The following is a 6,005-nucleotide window of genomic DNA, read 5'->3' on the forward strand; positions in this document are numbered from 1 at the left end:
GAGATTAGAGAAAATTACTTTCATGAAGTTTCTAAATTACTGTATTTCAAAATATTCTTTTTATTATATGTTTTTTATTATGCTGCTTCTGAAACATCAAATCAAATTCCATTCTGTCAATGTTTATGTGTGTATATGTATGTGATTTTGCTAGTTAAATATTTTTTTCCCAACACAAGTTAGAAACGAAACAGAAATGACTGAAAATTGAATGAGAAAAACTAAATAAAACACATATGACCAGAAAAACAGTAGGAAAATTAAACAGTGAATAGCTCTCAAAAATCGAAAGCTTTTCTCTAAGTTTATTTTTGTATAAAAATTATTCTTTAAGGTTACCTGCAGATTACATTCATCTTGTTTGTTACTTGAGCTTAAATTAAAAGAGCAAAATCACAAGATTTACATTTTTATTAGTACTGTATTTTAAGTATTTCTTTGGCATTTTAATGAACTGTACCTTAAATACCTCCCTTTTTCATTACATTTTTAAAATGTTCTACACAGGATCACTGCATAGGATTTCCACCAAGAGATAATTGAAACCTTAAATCAAACAATTGCAGAGAAGAAATTTTCTGTAATGGTTTGTGGCACTCTATTCAAAACTATTTCTCCTTTGAAAATGAAAGTAATAGATTAATTCAAAACATTATCTGGAGAACAATTTGTTTTCTAACTATGTATTGTTATGCTTCTTACTCACAAAATCATTACTGATTTAGTAATATTCTGAAAGTTTAAGAAACAAAATGTCATTAAAAATGTGGGTAAATGTATGTGTATCTGTTAATCTAAAAATAGAATTTAGTCTTTTTTCTGATATTTTACATTTTTAGTATTAGGTACATTCAGTATTATTGATTTCCATATATTGGAATTTCTTTGATAATGGCAAGAAAATGAGAGAATTTTATTGATCAATATGACTTAATTTAAAGAAAACCTTTTAAAGACCCAGGAAATGCTGAAAAATATTATTCAAGTGACAGAGTACTCTACGAAAATAACAATCACCTATAAATAACCCTTTCTTCCCATTATTTTTATTTTTCTGATGAAGAGTGGCATTTTAAAACATAATAAGCCATTACTACATCAAGTGCTATGCTATTACAGATTCTAATCAGGACTGAGTTGTGAAGCTTCTGCCAAATATTGAACTAAATTTGCAGGTCTATAGTAGGTTATTTTAGACAGTGGCAACAATCCCCAACTCAAGAACTATACATAAAGTTAACAATACTTAAATGTTGATATGAAGTCAATAAATCTTATGTCACATGATAAAGGAAAAAGTAAATAAAATGAAGATACTTTGTTTGCACAAGTGTACACATGCACAATGTTTTTAACAAAAGAAGGAGGAAATACTCATGACAATAACAGTCCTCGTTTCTGAAGCTGGTCATGTAGTCATAGCGGGTATTGATGACTACCTTCCTCTGCTACCCATTCTGTAGTTCCTTTGCCTTCAGCAAGTAGCAGGTTGTGTCTTCCCCCCACCCCCCGCCGGTGGTGTGACCCAAACTTTCATTCCTGAAAGGTCTGTGTCATTTGTAGTCCAGCTTGGATAGGGCTGTTGTGGTTTTCCATTGGCGTTGATCACAAGTCATGGTCATACTAAGAGATGTCCTAATGGACCTCCTGTATTCCATGCATACTCTTCCTTACCTCAGTTGTGGAGTAGTAGACTGATTTCACCTTGATAGTCCGGGTCAATCATCCCAGCCAACACTAACTCCCTTCTTAGCCTGTTGGCTTAAATGTAGGAGGAGCTCAAAGTGTCCAGGTGGCAATCTTAACTTCTAGTTTAATGGGATTGTTGTGTCTCCTGGTGGCAGCGTTCCTCCCTCTGGAACTAAGACTTCTAAGCCAGCAGAATGTAAGTTCGCAGGAACAGGAAGAATAAATTTTGCTAGTGGATCACTAGGGGGATGGTGAGTGGTGCCACTTCCACTTCCACCCCTTAATTTCTGGACCCATGAATCCTGGCCATGGGAAAAACAGTACCTTATATTGGATGCAAATTCAGAGCATATATGGCCTTCTGGGGAACACTGCCCCAGCACTGTCAAGTATTGTCACCTAGTTGATGTTGTAATTATGACTTAAAAAGGCCATTCCATTGTTCTATCAATCCAGCTGCTACAAGATGATAGGTAACATGGTAAGACCTGTGAATTCCATGAGCATGAGTGGACTGCCACACTACTTTAGCCATAAAGTGAGTACCTTGGTCAGAGGCGATGCTGTGTGGAATCCCATGACGGTGGATAAGGCATTTCGTGAGTCTACAAATGGTAGTCTTGGGAGAGGCATTGCATGCAGGATAGGCAAACCCATATCCAGAGTAAGTGTCTATTCCAGTGAGGCCAAACCTCTGCCCATGCCATAATTGAAGAGGTCTGATATAATCAAACTGCCACCAGGTAGCTGGCTGATCACTCCGAGGAATGGTGTCATATTGGGGCCATTCCTTGATATGTGTCGGTCTCTGCTGCTGGCAAATTGGGCAGTCAGCAGTGACCATAGCCACGTAAGCCTTGGTGAGTGGAAGTCCATGTTGCTGAGCTCATTTGTTGATGGGTCCATTGGGCAATGACTGGGGTAGCTGGGGAAAGAGGCTGAGTGGTATCCACAGAATGGGTCATCCTATTCACTTTATTAAAATTTCCCTCTGCTGAGGTCACCCGTTGGTGAACACTCACAGGAAACACAAATATCTTCACAGTTTTTGACCACTCAGAGAGGTCCATCCACATACCTCTTCCCCAGATTTCTTTGTCACCAATTTTCCAACCATGCATCTTCAAGACCTTAACCATCCAGCCAAACCATTGGCTACAGTCTATGAAGCAGTATATAATAGCAAATTTGGCCATTTTTCCTTCCATGCAAGATGCACAACCAGGTGCACTGCTTGAAGTTTTTCCCACTGAGAGCACTTCCCTTCACCACTGTCCTTCACGGGTGTCCTAGAAAGAGGCGATGGTGCTGCAGCTGTCCACTTTTGGGTGGTACCTGAATATCGTGCAGAACCATCTGCGAACCAGGAACTAGTCCTGTCTTCCTCTGTTAGCTGATCATAGTAAACTCCTCATGAGGCCATTGGTGCAGACAGGGGGAGAGACTCCAGGGTGGCAGCAGTGAAGACCATGAGTATTTGAGCCACTTCCTCATGTAACTTACTTGTGCCTTCAGGACTTGCTCAAGCCTGACCACATATATACCACTTCCGTTTGTTGATGGAATGCTGCTGTGCATGTGCCACTTATGGATAGATGGGTCAGAAAGCACCCAGTTCATGATAGGAAGTTGGGTCTCATGGTGACTTGGTGACCCATACTCAAATGTTCAGTTTCCACCAAAGTCCAGTAACAGGCCAAGAGCTGTCTCTCAAAAGAAGACTAGTTATCTATAGAAGATGGCAGGGCCTAGCCCCAAAATTCTAGAGGCCTCTGCTGTGATTCACCAATGGAGGACTGTCGAAGGCTCCAAACAGCATCCCTATCTGCCACTGACACTTCAAGCACCATTGGATCTGCTGGGTCATATGGCCCGGGTGGAAGAGCAGCTTGTACAGCAGCCTGGACCTGTTGCAGAGTCTTCTCCTGTTCTGGACCCTATTTAAAACTGACAACCTTTCGGGTCACTTGATAAATGGGCCTGAGTAACACACCCAAATGAGCAATGTGTTACCTCTAAAATCTGAATAGGCCCACTAGGTGTTGTGCCTCTTTCTTGGTAGGAGGGACCAAATACAGCAACTTATCCCACACCACTGGGCCTCTAGGAATATTATGAGGTAGAAGGTCCCTGAATTTTAGTCAGATTTATTTCCCATCCTCTGGCATGCAAATGTCTCACCAATAAATACAGTGTGTTTGCTACTTCTTGCTCACTAGATCCAATCGGCATAATGTCATCAGTGTAAATAGACCAGTGTGATATCTTGTAGAAGTGAAAAGTGATCAAGGTCTCTTAGAATAAGATTATGACACAAAGCCGGTGAGTTGATATACCCCTGAGGTAGGAGAGCAAGGGTATATTGCTGGCCTTGCCAGCTGAAGCCAAATTGTTTCTGGTGAGTCTTATGGACAGGAATGGAGAAAAAGGCATTTTCCAAGTTAATGGCTGCATATCAGGTACCGGGAGATGTGTTAATTCCTCAAGCTATGAAACCATATCTGGTACAGCAGCTGCAATTGGAGTCACCACTTTGTTGAGCTTACAGTAATCCACTGTCATTCTCCAAGATCCATCTGTCTTCTGTACAGGTCAAATGGGAGCATTAAATAAGGATGTGGTGGGAATCACCATCCCCATATCTTTCAAGACCTTGAGGGTGGCATCAATCTCTGCAATCATTCCAGGGATGTAATATTGTTTTTGATTTACTATTTTTTAGGTAGAGGCAGCTCTCATGGCTTCTATTTGGCCTTTCCCACCATAATAGCTCTCACCTTGCCAATCAGGGAGCCAATGTGGGGAATCTGCCTACTGCCAAGTACTTCTATGCCAATTATGCATTCTGGCACTGAGGAAATGAGCACAGGATGAGTCCAGGGACCCACTGGACTCAGTGTAAGTCAGACCTGAGCTAAAACTCCATTAATTACCTAACCTCCATTAGTTCCTACTTTAACTGGAGGGCCACAATGACGTTTTGGGTTCCCTGAAATCAATGTCACCTCAGAGCCAGTGTCCAGTAATCCCTGAAATATCTGATCATTTCCCTTTCCCAAGTGCACAATTACCCTTGTAAAAAGCCCAAGGTCTCCTTGGGGAAGGATGGGGAAAAGACTCACTGCATAAACTGTCGGTAATGTAGTGGGATTCTTCCTCAAGGCACCTGCACCCCACTTCATTCAAGGGGATCTGGCTCTGTAAATAGGCTGAAGTCTGGAAGTTGATTGAGGGGCCACAATTCTCTGTTTTTATAACTCACATTAGCCTTTTGTCCATTTAATCTGTAAGTTTTCTGCTTATATAAATTAAGTAGGAATGCAGTAGGCTTCTTATCAATTTTGCTTCTAGGAATAGTGTGATTAGCCAATTCCAGAGGTCTACAAGAGTAAGACTATTCTGATTGTCACTTTGACTCTGCTGTTCATTAAGGTAGCTATGCCCACCTTGCCTTTGATGGTTTAGTGCTGCCACTTGGCTCCTGCCACCTTGGGATCCGGTTATTCCCAATGTGTTTAAATTTTGTAGTTGAGTGACTGCAGTTCACACTGTTAGATCTGGCGTAGAAATAAGAGCAATTTCAGTGCTCTTCAAAGATGCAGGTGCTTCCCTCAGAAATTTATTTCACAAGGCATTGGTCAAGGGTATGTCTTCTGAATCTTCCTAGGTGGGATAAGTAGCTCTAAAGTGACTTATCTACTCTACCATCCCAATATCCCTAAGGCTTTGAATCCCTTCCTCTACATTAACCCAAGGGAGATGAGGCATTTCCAGTTCATTCACAGTGGGCCATCTTTTAATCCATATTTCAGCTCTCCAAGAAAATAAACTATTAGAACCTTTTTTAACTCCCTAAGCTGCAACATTAAAAGCAGAGTCACTACTTAGTGGGGCCAAATCAATAAATTCATCCTGATCCAACTCTGTGTTATTTCCACCATTATCCCACACCCTTAGTATCCATTCCCATGCTTGTTCTATAGATTTCTATTTATATAAATTAGAGAACTCAAACAGTTCTTTTAAAGTGTCATGTGTTTCTTCATAAGTCACACTCTCAACCTCACCTCTAGCTGCCCACCAGAACTTTAGTTTAGTTATAGGTCTAGACACAAACAGAGGTATTGGGGGTGACCCCTTAGGGGTTTCAACACTATCTTTCCTGGCAACTGCCTCAGGGGAGGCCATCACTGTTGCCTCAGGCAGTGCAGGGTTCATCTCCTCAGACAATGATGGAAAGGGTGATGACAGTATAGATCAGTAGGATGGGGATGTTGCTAGTACTGGGGATGAAGAAGCTGTTTCTTCAGGCAAAA

General features: G+C 41.0%; 1 pseudogene; it reads right to left on the minus strand.

Moving 5' to 3' along the window:
* Positions 1–1,374: 1,374 nt before the first annotated feature.
* Positions 1,375–4,871, minus strand: LOC140709029 (uncharacterized; annotated as a pseudogene).
* Positions 4,872–6,005: the final 1,134 nt, after the last annotated feature.

This window comes from Chlorocebus sabaeus, chromosome 18, assembly GCF_047675955.1.
Source record: "Chlorocebus sabaeus isolate Y175 chromosome 18, mChlSab1.0.hap1, whole genome shotgun sequence".
Lineage (NCBI taxonomy): Eukaryota > Metazoa > Chordata > Mammalia > Primates > Cercopithecidae > Chlorocebus > Chlorocebus sabaeus.